This window comes from Coturnix japonica, chromosome 8 (genome assembly GCF_054131305.1).
Source record: "Coturnix japonica strain WE chromosome 8, WE-NBRP24, whole genome shotgun sequence".
Lineage (NCBI taxonomy): Eukaryota > Metazoa > Chordata > Aves > Galliformes > Phasianidae > Coturnix > Coturnix japonica.
Genome location: NC_140670.1, coordinates 11948341 through 11962855, shown reverse-complemented (window position 1 = coordinate 11962855; position 14515 = coordinate 11948341). Strand labels below are relative to the sequence as shown.

Here is a 14515-nt window from a genome sequence, read left to right as displayed (position 1 = left end):
TTGTCCTAACTCAGGGCTAATTAGCTAATAATTTAATGCAACCGAGACAGCAGTCTCTGTTCAGTTTAGCAGTGAGGGAATATGCCGTAACTTCAAAAGTATGAGGGACCTTTTAAAGCTCGGTCATGACTGCAGTCCTTGTCTCAACTTTTACACTCTCCCTTTTAGTTTGATTTCCTCAGCACTAAAGAATAACGGTCTGCTTAGATTGTCTGAGATGTGCTGTCAGTTTAGGATTTACAGCAAAGCGTAACCTAGTTGGGGTCTTGGTGTCTCTAATCTTGTATGGGGCTCTTGGTTATTCAGTAGCACTTGTGCTTTATGTTCACTTCTTGAGTGAAATCACATTTGATTAACTGAACTCTGTGGCTGGTGAGCTGCAGAACAAGCAGGTTCAGTCAGGAGGGGCCGGGGGGGAGGGCAAAACCCCAACCAACCTAAATATCCACTGTAATTTGTTCTAAATTGCAGTTTATATGGGCGATGCTTCTTCTTAGGGAATATGTTTTCCTAATCCTCCTTCAGTTCTAGAGGCTAGAAGGTTCCAGTGAACTTCTTCAGCTTGGAAGCAATTACTTATACATTTGGAAAATGCACACAAGTTTTCCACAAGTTTTTTTTAATCTTTGTAATTCAAATATTTGGATAATTATGTATGTGAAAGGTGATCACATGTCTGCAGTCCTTAGATGCATTTAAGATGCAATTGGTACAACCTCAGATGTCGTCTTGTTAATTCAATCCACGTTTAACTTTGTGGGTTCTTCTCCTGGCTTGTCTCCTTGCTCTTTTGTGAGGGTCAAAGATACAGCTAATATTGTGTTTCTTTTAGGATAAATGGTAATATAAGCTTTTGAGGTATTAACATGGCAGGCATCATCTAGCAGTTTTCAGCTGTTACTCTTTTTTTAAGCTCTTGATTGAAGGTACTACTTTCTTTGTCCATCCTGTGGAGGCTGTGCTTTTGTTCATATTTCAGTATTACATGTGATTCAGGTTATGTCTTTGTTTTCGGTTCCACGCTACTGAGTGCAGTTGAGGCAGAAAACTACAGATAATCCTTTAAAGAAGTTACTCTTCACATTTCATACATTAATTTCACTGGAGATGGGGTGTGAGTTTTATATATGTAAAAGGAGTTTAATCTATAGGGATGTTTAAAGTTTGCCTGAAATAAGGGAATTTTTAATCTCTGAAAGTATCCCCAAAGTGCAATTAACTGTTCTGATCTGATGACTCAACAGATGCTTCTGTAAACTAGAATATATATGTGAGGTATCAGCACTGATATGCCACTATATGTGCTTGAAAATGATTGCCCAGAAATGACCATATTGGAACAAAGATAATATAGGTGGCAATTATGTCCTTTGTTCTGGTAGCTCTATGATATCAGTGTGGTATTCCTTGCAGGTTGCTGCAGGCACATGAATTGTCCAACTCTCATGTTTTGGCACACTTGTTCAGGCTTTTCTGAATCTTCTTGTCTCTTTTTTAACACATGCAGACTGTTGCATATTATTGTTCGTAAAATAGCAGAAGTAAAGGCTTTTCTAAGACTTTCTGAAGATTCCCAGTAGCCAGTTCAACCTACTTCAGACTGTTCTCCATCTGTCTGGGAAAGAAAGAACATACATTAGTAGTCCACACATGAGCAGCTTATTAGTTCATTTGCTATATGCAGTACAGCGATTTGAAACTGATCTAAAATATTCATCCACAATTACTGGTGCAGCACAGTTCAAAGTGTTTCAAATCTGTGGGTTTGACTGAGAATTTAAGGAAAATAGCTGCAAATTGATTCTGTATGTAATTAATGAGATGTTTCATTCCTAGGTAAATATTAAATGCCTGGGTGTTTTTTCTTTTTTTTTTTTTTTTTTAATCTTCCCTGTTATTGAGTTCTCCCATTGCTGGCCTCCATTATGTGTTTGTTTTATGGGATGTTGGGTGGGCTGGCACAGGGACAGGTTCTCTCAGAAGGAGGAATTACTGTGAGTCATTGGCTCCACTGGCAGCTTCTTTCCCCAGCACGTCCCTCCCACCCCAGGATATCTCCTGGGACCTCTCCAGCTGCTTTCTCAGAGATGTACTTTGCTGGGCTACACACTGGTGCCTAGGTAAAGCTCAGGTATGGTCAGAGTTCTGCTTTGTGCCCTTAGAGGGCGTAGGTGGATGTCTGGGGAGCCACATCTCAGGGTTGCAAGCAATGTTTGCAAGGGTCCATCCGTTGAGGTACATGCCTTGCCACCTTTGTGCCTGTTTGCAGCAGGGAAGGTGCTGTTGGTTTTGCTATGGGTTAAAGGCTTCTGGCATGCTGGAGAAAGGGGCCTTTTGAGGACAAGAAGGAAGAAAGTGGATGTTTATAGGACTGAAAGCAGCGAGGTCACTGAGGAAGGGCTGGGTGTTTGTTTAGGGTCTCTCTCTGCCTTTTGAAGTGTCAAAGAAAATTCATCTTAGTTTTACAAATGTCATCAGTGGAAGAGTTTGAGAACAGCCTGCAGTAGAACTTGGCAGATCCCGAGGCAAACTTCAGCTTGTTGTGCAATGACTGTCTTTCCAGCTCAGATGTCCGTGTAAAGCACAAATTGTGCAAGGCGTTCTGCTCCTGGCTGCCTCCCCGCACTGCTGCCGGCCTGGGGCCTCCAGGCTGGCAGCGTGGTGGGGTCAGGCCTGGAGCCTGGCGCAGAGCAGGCCCTGGACGCAGCCTCAGAGCCCTCCCAGAGGAGCAAGAAACCCAGATCTGGGGCTACCCATGCGGGAGCACTTGCGTAAGAAGGGGTGAGTGAGAAGCCTGCTGCAGCCCAGCTGCTGCAGCAAGCAATCAGGAGGCTGGGAACCAACACCAGGCTCAAACTGCACCTGGCTACGGGATTCCAACGTGTTGCTCTTGCTCTTGGCCCCATCTCTGTAATTATTGCTTTTGGTGCTTCTATTTCAATAACTTTAGGCTGCATAGAAGGATTGGCTCTGTCAATGCTGGCTTGCCCGTATCATCTTCAGGTTGCGGTGCTGCACATTCCCTCTGTTCCCTTCTGTGGAACAGCAGAGCCCTTTGTGTAGGCACAGCTGGTGATACCCCCTGTGCCATGGTGCTCCACCTGGGGATGCGCATGTGTGTGTGCACAGCATTTAATGTCACAGAAGCAGGTGGTTAGGGTATTGCAGTGCTCAGTGAGCTGGTGTTAAGGATGCCAAGAAAAAGGACTTGACACTGGGATAGATTTGAGCATATGTGCAGTAAAGAGAGAGATGTTTTTCCACCTGCCAGGAACAGTGGCTCAAAGCAGTGGAATTACTGTTTGTAATACAGATTTTTATTAATGATATGACTAGCGGTAAAGTAGAATATTGAAATTCCTTTTTATTTTATCCTTCAATGAGCATATATTTGTTTTCTTAGCAGTCTAAATTGTATCACTAGGAGCACCTTTTGTTCAAATACCTGTTTGCTGCTAAGATGTTCTTATTTGACTAGAGCTGGAGAAATTTTTGTCTCCGCTCCCATGAGTGTTCGATGCTAGGAATAGAAACATGTATATTGATCCAGCTCAGAAGAATGGGGTGGTATTAATATAATACCACATATAATATATAAATGTGCCACTGATATCACATGGCTAACTTTCGCGCTTTATTTCAAGCAGATTGTGGGAGAAGATGTGTTATGGGTGTGTTCTTTAAATTCTTCTGCAAGAGATCTCAGATACTGTTCTTTGGTTGTGAAGATGAGTGCACCTGATTTTTAACTTGATCAGTTTTAAGAAGTGAAATAAGGATTCAGGGGTTTTTCTTTCTGTGCTTGAGATTAGAACTCTCTTTTGTCACTGTTAGTTGGAAAAGTGAACCAAGGAAAATTTCTGGCATTTCAGGTATGTTCTACAAAAGGGTTTTAGTAAATGAAGGATTCAGCTCAAAAGTAACTGGCAGAAATAGGGGGTTTCCACATGGAAAAAAAGAAGTTTTAAAAGTGCTTTCTTAGCTAAGAAGGAAATTTTGAAGAGTTTTTCCTTAATAAAAACTGGGCAAGAAGTTCTAAAAGGGTTTTACTTTTTTTGTTTTATGTTTGTGGGTTGTTTGTATTTTTGTTTTGTTTTTTTTTTTTTCCCCCAAATCCTCTTTTCTTATTTTTGTGCTCCTTCATACGTGTACTACTGCATATGTAATCCTGTTTCTGTGCTGTTGTGTTAGGGATAAATTACGTCTGACCAGATGAAACAAAATTTTCGGTACATAAGCAAAATGAAAAAAATACTTCCCCCAAGTGCAGCCTTTTAAATTTCTTTCACATCAGTATTTTTCCTGAGTATAGGTTTGTTGTTGTTGTTTTTCTTTTTCCCATCAGCAAAAAAAATGTGTATGCATTACATGCAGCCCTAACCAGTTTGCTCTGCTTTCGTGCTTAAGTAGTAATGCCATAAAGATTTAAAGAAATATGCTACTGCAAATCTAAGACATTTGTTAGTCTCGATGATGGCTTAATTTTTAGTATTCCATGGTGGTTTATATCTTGACATTTCTTATGACCTACAATTAAAACGACTTTAGTGAAGTCTCAACCTATATCCAGATTGCTGAGTGTGGTTGACTGTCTCCAGGGAAAGGCTTGAACTGCTTGCTAAATCAATTTGTTCTTTTCTCAAAACAGATTAAATGTGTTTTACCAGTTTAAATTAAAAAATAAATAACCCCATATGACCTAACTGCTTCACATAAAATTAAAAGCGCACTTTGCCCACTCTGAGGGGCAGCATTTGGGTGCCAGGTTTGCACTGATAGTATTCCACCAGTGATAAGTGAATGGTTAAAAACAAGCATGTCTAATCCTGTCTCACTGCTCTGTTAGTCCTGTTTGAGCATTAAGTTGATGGCACACCACTTGGGTGGGTGCTGGCTGCTGGATGTGGCAATAATCTCTTCTGCAGAAACTGAGCTGTGCTGCTGCCCTGCCTCCTCCTGCTGGGTAGCTCACACACCGCTGCCTTCCCAGGCAAGCCTTCTTGCAGCCCTCCTTCATCAGAGTGAGCTGCAGAACTTGCTTGTGACTCACCTGCACCAGCAGTCAAGGATGATTTCTTAGGCTCCTCCTGCCTGCCGTTTAGTTTGTATCCAGCATACAACGCAAGTACAGGGAACCGGCAGCACCTGGTGCTGCATGAAGCTGCAGAGAATGTGCAGGCAGCTGTACATAGAGTCAGCAGCGCTGGTGGTGCCAGGAGCAGCCTTTGTTCCTTCAAACCACTTCCATGGCCATGCTCGAGTGGGTTATTGTTTGAGGCTGTGTAAGTACAATAGGGTATAAGGGAAAGGGAAGGGGATTTTTTTTTTTTTCCTAAAGTAGAACAAAATAAACTATGGAAATTGATGGCAATGGTCTCTAATAATGGGATTTTACAAGAGATGTCCAGCCTCTAGAACAATGGCTCAGCGTAAGCCAAGGTTAATAGTGCTCATTATCTTCGGCCTGTGGGCTGGCAGCTCAGCTCTCCCTTACCAGCACAAACAGCCCAGTGTGCCACTGCCTGCTGCACGCTGGGTCAGCACTGCCATTGGGATGGGTGCTTGTAAAGTCAGGATTGTGCTGGGCACCTGGGCTGGATTTCCTGCACCTTGCCATAGGAGCAGCCCTGCTGGGCAGGCAGCAGCAGGCGCATGGCATATCTTCCTCTCTGCTCTTTGGCAGCAAGGGATGTGGGGACCTGCCAGTGGTGCTGAGCTGGTGGCCTGAGGTGTGCTGGGGTTGCACTGAGCTCACCTGCACTGTGGGAAAGGGAACCAGCTTGGGAAAGCTATTCTTGCAGCAACGGGACGGTAGTGGAGTAACCTGGGAGAGGCAAAGGGTTTTTTTCTTTTCTTTTGCTGTTGTAAACTGAAGGTCACAATATTGTTTAGTGCTGCCATTAGTTCTTGTGTGTGGAGAGTGATGCAGCTCTGAAACTCACAGTGCCTCATAGTGAAGAAATAAGAGCTCATGGCTGACTACATCTGAGAAGAGATGCACCCAAGTAATCTTTTATTTTTCAAATAACGCTTAGAGCAACTTTGACATTGATTTAATTTCTGTTTAAAATGAATCATTTAACAGAAATAAAAGGTATAGTTAAGCAACAAACTAGTAAAGAAAGAAGAAAAAAAAACAGGAAAAAATAGTTAAAGAAGTAGTGACTGAGTGAATAAACCTTTTGCTTTTACTCTTCTGAGAAACAGGAAAAAGAAAAAAAAAAAAAGCAAAAGCTGCAGCTTACTTTGTTATTCTGCTCTTCTCCAGTAGTGCTCTACCTATTAGGGTGAACTGGAAAAGCCTCCTGTGAGGCCTGTCTGCAGGAACAGAGTGACGTGTGCAATAGCATGAGCTTGGCGTATGTCACAGCCTGGGCACTGTTAACCACAGCAAGCCTGCAGCCTGTACTCCAGGATGTTCATATTTGATTTCCTAAGAAGGTCAATTCTAGGTGTAGAAGAAGTTGGCAGTTGTCCTTCTGAAGCTGTAGTCCCTCTAACATCCCAACATTCCCTCCCCACAGGGTTATTTCATCCCATCTCTGATCTCCTTCCTCACCCCATCGCTGCCCTATAGATGAGCACACTAACCTTGGCAAGGCAAGGTGTTTACATTTCTGCAATGCTCTGAGCCTAACCTGTTTCTTGCCCTCTTTTTCTTTGAGCAATCACCTACTTAGCTTTGCATGCTTTAGCAGCACTTTATGCTTCTTTTTGATACAAAATTAACAGACTGTAGGGCAGAAAACCATCAACCATACACACAGTGTTGAATTTGATTTGCTTCAGAATTTACAAAAAAAACTGCCCCAGTTTGTAAGAACTCCTGAACCGATCGAGGGCTGTGCTAACTGATGAGGACAGAGTGTAATATTTAAACACCATCTAGAAGGTTGCATATTTCCCAAGCAGCAGAAGTACTCTTGCTGTTGTAGAAAATGCAGCACGCTGTGCTGTTCACTTCTGACCGACTTGCAGCCCCAGGGTGCACAAGAGCTGGAATTGCTCTGTAAAGTTCACTGCTGTTTTGCAGGAATTTTGAGTTGAACATGCTGCAGTTGAATGAGAATAATACAGGCACTTGGAAATAACTTATGAAAATAGGAAAAATCCCCAAAGTACACCTGCCTCATGCATTTCCATAATGAGACTTAATTATCTGTCTCGACAGTATTTCTGTTTTCCAAGAATTTCTGCACATGTTTTGTGTTTATCTCTTCATTTTTATTTGGGTAAGCAGAGACCAAGTAGCTTTTTGTGTATGGATGTAGAGTATGTTCTACTCTTGATCACCCTTAGAACTTAGAACTGTGGTCCCTTGCTTGTAGCTGAGTCCAGCACAGACTGAGTACTGAAGTAGACAGTGCATCCTTGCGGCCCTCTGGCTTCCTCCAGAGACAGGGCTGAGGAGGAGACAGGTTCTGGAAAGATGTTTGTAGTGTCCCATCTTTTGAGTCCTTGGGGTACACATTGTAAGTTCTATAGCTTTAGTCATTTCACTTGGGAAGCCTGGAAACAGCACCTTTAAAACAAAAGTAAACAACAATGAAACAGAAGATCCCTGAAAGCTGTAGTTTTCATGTGAAGATGAGACTTTTGATAGCTATCAGTTTGGAAAAACTCCTGTTACTGCAAGAGGCAACATCAAATCGGCAGAGCTGGCAGCCCCGCTGTTCTGCCTCTCCCTCCTACTCCTGGCCTCCGCAGCCTGTGCTGCCCGTGCTGCTTGTCTCTTTCTCTGCATTGATTTTTATACTGTAATCTACTCAGAGCAAGGGTTTTGTCTATTATGCATTTGTAACACACCACACGTGCATTACTATAGAAATAATTTAATACAAAGTGCCTGGGATTTCAGACATTGTGTTTCATAGCCAAAACATTTGGCCAAGAAGAAATCCTTCTGTTTTTGTGCTCCCTCTGCTGGATCTGTACACGCAGGAATTATAGGCTGTCCCTAGAGCTGTGGGCTTCCCTGTTCTCTTCCAGAACCCTTACCAAACAGCTTTGCCACGCAGCAATGGCTCATGCTTGCACCAAGTGCTTGGTTCCTCCCTGAGTGTGTTTGTGCAGCTGTGTCACAGGACATAGACTGGGCATCAATCAGAAAGGGAGCACTGTGCTGTGAGCCTGTGGCTTTGGGCCAGGAATCATTGTGATGTTGGTTTTAAGGTGCTTTCAGTGCACTGCTATTCCACTGCTCATTCATTCTCATAGTTGCCTGCCCCAAAACTGTGCCAGGGTCACTGGTTTGGGGATTTTCCCAGAAATAGGATGAGAGAGCTGATCAGGCTTTAAAGAAACTGTTCTGTTGTGGAGTTTGAATCTGGTTCTGAGTAAGTCCCTGCCCGGTGTGCTGGCAGGGCTTAGGCTGGCCCAGCCCCTGAGCAGGTTGTGGGGCAAAAGCTTGGAGCAGATGCTGGTGAGCATTGTGCCAGTGTCCTTGGAAGAAGTTTGGACCTGTTTCACAGAAGGGGTGGGTGGTCTGTAGTGTGAATTCACTGAAACATTAATGGGATTGCCCTTTTCAGAGGTGCTTTATAAAACAGAGTAGGAGTTGTGATGCCAGTTTTACAGATGGACAAACTAAAACACAAAGGAGTGGTGTGAAACGTCAGCTCCCTATTTCATGGCAGTGTGGTTTGAGCTGGTTTAAGCAGCCTCTGTTTGACCCTCTGCCATTATGGCTGATCACTCCTGCCCTCGTGCCCATTCCCTGTGTTGTGTTGGCACAGCTGTTTATGAGACAAATGCTGGAGGAAATGAGCTCCTCATCCAGCTAGCCATGCAGCTGCACAAATGCAGGCTTGGAAGTGAGCGCCCAGGAGGGAGAAGTGAGAGGCAGAGCTGAAGCTGCCAAGTAAATGCTACAGCCCAGTGTCTGAGTCCTGTCCCATTACACCAGCAGAGCCAGGGATGGAATCTGTCTGCCAGAATAGGCAGAACACAGGTTTATCCTTTGGAGGGAGTGAACTTAGAAGTTAGATTAAATAATTAATTTTGACGTAATTTAGAACTTAGTCTGTATTAGCTGAGAAAGTCATGTTAACACATACTAAACCCAAATTCTTTAGTGTGTTTCCCTCGACCTGTGTAATCAGAACAAAAGCACTGGGGAAAATTCTGGATGAGAATAAATGTATTCCAGGGAAAAGCATTCACAGTTCAATGAGGCCTTAAAAGCCAATCATTCACTCAGGGTGTCTGTCAATATATAACTTTCCTAAAACTGCCATTTGTTGTGGGACAAGGAGAACAGCAAAGTTCCCAGCTGAAGCAGGTTGTCTCTTGGCAGCATTATATATACCAGGGATTGAATAATTGTTTCAAGCATGTTATTCAGACGTTTTTGTGCATTATATGATAACAGTGAGCAGAGTAAATAAGATTCTGTAACAAATACTAAATGCATGTAACAAGTTCCTTGAAAAACTTGAAGATTTTCACATTGGGTGCTAACAAGTAGCTGCTTCCGTCGCTGGTCATTTTGGGGCTCTAGACTGTTCATGAGATGCACATTATTTATTTTCTTTCATCAGACTTGCTTCTGGATGAAATATTCTTTTGCATGGAAGTTGCTTGGAATTTTGTCAAAAGAGAAGCAAAATGTTCTCGTTCTGTTCCTTTCTTCAATATAAACTGAGTTTTAGAGCCTAGCAGCATACGCCTGTAAAGACACCTTGTCTGACTGCTGAAACAGCATGTAACAAAATACGCAGTGCCCGTAAACATTCTGCTGTCTTCCTTTACAGTATTTCTTTATAATTAAAAAGCATTTCCTAGAAGTCATAGTGCTGTGCCAGTGTAATCCATAAACTCGCTTTGTTTTTCTACTGACAGGATGGTGTTTTTGTGGTATTTTGGCATATCCGTTTAAGCAGAGTTTGGGGGGGTGTTTATTTTTTTAAACAGTGCTTAACTCATAGCAGTCACTGAGTTCTTGTATTAAGAGAGTGAAGAGATTTCAGCATGATCTTTGGGTGAAAAAAGTGGCCATTTGGTGTGGTAGACTTTTACTACCTTTTCTTCCTCTCATTTTTACGGACTGTGAAGCCTGTAAGACTTGAAATGATGGAGTGAACTTGCAGAGGTTGGGGTAACTGGAGCTTTGGGCCATGTCTCAGATCAGGGGTTGTTTCTGGGCCTCCCAAATGCTCTCCATTTGTCTCAGGTCTGTTCAGTGAGCTTTTTTACATGTTACTGTGTCACTCAGGGGAATGGAAGTATGATGTGTCTGTGCTTGTATTGCAGGAAAATGGATCTTGTTATGTGAGGGCATTGAGGAAACGGGCCCCAGCTACTGAGAGGAAGAGAGGCCGGTGGGGAATATTCAGGTAGGAAGGCTTTATGGACCAGCAGATGGTTAAAAGTACTTGTGTGTATTTGGTCTTTTTCCATACGATGTATCATTTTTTTTTATGTCTTAATGAGTGATCTGGTCACTATCACAGTTTATTTGTTTTTTTAAGAATCAGTTCTGTTTGGTCAATTGATCGCAACAATGAAACACTGCAAGCAAAACCCTCAGCATAAACATTCCTCGGGCTATCCCTGGTACAGCTATTGATCGTGATACCAAATACAAACAAATTACTCTTTGCATGAGCCATTCAAGCTATAAAACACAGCAATAATATGTTCTACTTGCTGCCAATAAATGTGCATTTATAATAAACAATGGAGAGATCCCTGAGTAGAAATGAACAGTAGTTTCGGTAATGTGTTCGATATCTTATGTCCAGCTGTTGCAGAGTGAAAAAGCAAATAGTGGATGCTCCGTAGTTTTTTTTTTGTTGTCTTTTATTTTGAGGTAATTTAAATATTTTATAAGCTAATGGTCTTACATTTGCCTTATTTCCAGTTTGGTTCAGAGTTTCTCATGTACTTCGTCCACATTTTAATTGTTTCGGGGACCAACTGCCTTTCCTCACACTGTCATGTGGCTCATCTCCACATTTACTCTTAATCACATCCCTGTGGCATTTCCTTGTGTTGGCAAATACCATTAGAAGTAACTTTCACATATTTGTGGTTGTTTTGAAAGCAGCTGAAATGGGGGTGGGGGGGAGGAGTTAGTACCCTTGTGACCACCACCACCACTAACGGTGCCTGGGTGATAACTGAATCTGTTTCCAAAAGGATAAAGCTAATGATCATCAGAGCATAGATTATTATTATTTTTTTAATCTGCCGTACCATGCTCTTATAATCCTCCTCCCCTTCATCCATGTTTTCAGCACTGCGCTTTGGTAAGCTACAGACAATTGACCTGAAGGCATTCCTTGATGAACATTTCTGTCTGCTCTCAGCCTTGAAAAACTCAACCTTTTCAAGAGCTGCATGGGAGAAAAATGTGTAAGACTAATATTTATAGGCTGAAAGAGAGGGGAGAGGAAGAATGAAGTGTAAAACTTGCTTCCAGCAGAAATGCCATCTCTCTTTTACCTCTGATAATTAGGAGTGTTTCTGACATGGCTACTAAAGCAAGTTAGTGGTGTGTGCCTGCCATTTGCTGTGCTTTTGTGATGCAGAATTGTTTTCCTTTTTGTAAAGCTCTGCTTTGTTCTATTTTGTTTTAAGACAAAACACAAATTTCAGCTGATACCCAACTATTACATTATGATTCATCCTTACTCCTACATCTTAAATGGGTACTTCCAAGTGCTTAAATGATTGTAAAAATGGAAGGTTGTTATTCAAGCTCACATTTTAGGTATTTTTTGTGACATTCACTAGAGCTCATACACATAAATCCTTTCATTAATAGCTCTAACTAAAATTGTACTGAAAGATTAGAAAGGGGAGAGGTTTTAACTGTGCTGTATTTTTCACTAGGCAAATATCTTGGCTGTATTGAGAAATACAGTAGCACTGATTGTAACTGTAACAGGAGATTTAGATGACATAGCAAATGTTTTTAGTGGTTCCTTATAGAGTGTACTGTATTTTATGCCTAGTGAATATAAGTTTAAATCTTTGATCTTTTACTATAAAAATAACACACGAAGTCATAGAAATGCAGCAAATCATTAAAAGAAAAAGAAAAGAAAAAAAAACCACACACACTTTTTTAATAGGGTGCTTTAAAATCTACTAAAGATTTCCCCGCACTTGAGGGTTTAAAAAGAAAAATAAAACTCACTGTTCTACTCCATGAAGATACTTGGGATTGAAGCTCTTTGCCGTGCCTTGGGGTCACGTGGTGCACTGCTGTAGAGCTGGAATGTTTGCCATGGTATTTCCGGAGGCTTCATAAACACGCAGAAAGAACAGGGGTTTTAGGAGGATTTTTTTTTTTAATCTTTTTTTCCCCCCTTTTTATTTTTACTGTCAGCCTAAATGCACTGCAGTTTAGATGTGGGATTCCTAGGATTTCAAAAAATTTTATGTGACCATTTCAATTAATTTTAACCATTTTCCTATTAAAATATTTCCTATTAAATAAGAACTGATTTTGACAGGAATATGCTAAGATTCCTCATGCTCCCTCCCTCCCCCCCCGAAAAAGTTTTTTTCTTTAACTAATTGCTGCATTTATTTCTCAGCGTAATTCTTAGCAACTAAAATATTAAGCCGAACTCCACTATTTAGATGTTCTTAATGGTTTACTTTTGGCATGTGTCACTGTGAGTGGCATTCTGTAATCTGACTTGATAGCTGTCAGCTTGCAGACTGGAGTAATGCAAACAAAAGATGATCACTCAAATGAGGTTACGGTGAAGAGCCATTTCCTAAGTCCTGCTGCTGCACTGTAGAATCCCCAAGTCAAATTAGAAAAGCAGTGAATTAGTTCTGGTTCCTGGGATGTGAGGATTAAGATTATGCAAACCTGTTCTTTCTAATTGTAGGAATAGCACAGGTTCCTTTTGAGACTTTGCAAACACAGCTCAAGCTGGAATGGATTGTGAAAAGCTCTGTAGTAGCCTGTAATATGGGTATGTTGAATCTCAGAGGCAAAGTGAGCTGAAGTAGACCCTGTGGTAACTCCTGCGCCCCTGGGCTAGAAGAGATGGACCTTCCTACTACTTATCCTGCCCTCCCTTCCAGAGGAGCTGAACTGCTTCTGGAACAAATGGTGCAAACAGATCTGTTTTAAATATAATCCTGCAAAAGTGGGGAGGAAGAGAGGATGAATGGAGCATTTCTGGCTTAACAAACTGAATTCTTTGCACAGAGCTGTAATAAGGGAGGAGTAGGGAGAGGGCAATGTGAGGGAATTGATAAGAAGTGGCCAGAGGCAGGAGCTGCTTCTTGCAGCTGTGCTACTGAGAAAAATGGTCACAACAGTGTGGCTAGGTGCATGAGTAGTGGATATTTTATATCAGTGTGGGTTTGTTGCCGAGTTGGGTTAGTAACTGTATCAGATTGCACAGAGATTATCACAGTTTCCCTTAAACCAAGTCTCAGAAAGATTTTTTTCCAAATTCTGCTGCTGAATTTGTGTAGCAAGGAGCAGCCTGCATAGGTCAAGAGTGGAGGAAGAGCCTGGGTTTTGCATGGTAACAGGCCTTCTTTGCCCCTTCCTCCTCTCCTCTACCAAACATTTTGCAGCTAATCTTTAGTGTGACTGATTATTTAATGATATTATCATGGTGTGGAACTGTAGCATCATTTTTCTTACTAGAGTAAGATTTGTGTTCCATTTGGGTAAAACATGCCATGGCTGGTTGCCACCGGTGCCATACTGTCTGACTCCTGCTGCTATCTCTGCATATCTGTGGGGGCTGTGGGAAGCTACACACAAATGCTGACAACAGCAAAGAGAAAAAAAAATAAAAAAATTGAATAGCTGGAAAGGGGTTTGGGTAGGAATATGAAGGATAAACAATAAGGAAAGATGCAGTAGGAAATAAAGTTAGTGATGTGAGGATGAGAAGTTTCTCCCCCTGGAAAGAGTTTTGTTTACTAATAAATGTAGGAAAAGATGGATGTTTTCCCTTCTAAAAGGTGGGAGAACTGGTTGATAACTTTGGAAGTGCTCTGTGCTGTAAGGGTTTAAGGGTTGGCAGATAGGGTGCAGCAGTCACTCTCTGGGCTGCTGATGTGGAATTGCTTCTGTGTGCACTTCTGCTGCTTCTAATCTCAAACACCAGGCTGAGGCCTTGGCATCTGGGGGCAGCAGCTGAGCCCTTCAGGTCACCTCTGCTTTCCCAGCGCTCTGCATCCTGTCATGTCTGTAGTGGGGAGGGGAGTGCATTTTTTCCTTTAGCAGATACTGCTAGAAAGAAACAGTTTGAATGCCGTAGTGTAAGAATCATACCATGGTTGTTGGCCAAGTCCTCTGCATTGATGCATGGAGGCCATACCAGTCGCTCTTATTAGAGTGAGAGGGAGTGGCATGGAGCTAAGCACCCTGAAGGTGTGGGATCAATCTCTGTGAGGTAAAACTCACTGTTTCAACAGCTGACATCGCTAATAAATTTTAGAGGACTTGTATATATCTTCTTCAAAAGAAAGCCATGATTCAAAGGCAAACTTTAAGTTACTTTCTGCTTGTATATGCTTTTTTCTAAGT

The 14515-nt window shown here is 42.0% G+C and overlaps 1 protein-coding gene across 24 annotated transcripts in view; it reads left to right on the top strand.

Annotated features, from left to right (window-relative positions):
• The window catches only part of ZMIZ1 (zinc finger MIZ-type containing 1), a 317066-nt gene that overhangs the window by 95866 nt on the left and 206685 nt on the right, over positions 1 to 14515 (top strand). For 17 of the 24 annotated variants that reach the window (XM_085554190.1, XM_085554182.1, XM_085554186.1 and 14 more), the window contains exon 3: positions 10252 to 10334. The exons of the other annotated variants lie outside the window; for them this stretch is intronic. The gene's annotated coding sequence lies outside the window, so the exon portion shown is untranslated. The remainder of the gene's footprint in view (positions 1 to 10251; positions 10335 to 14515) is intronic. 24 annotated transcript variants of the gene reach the window in all.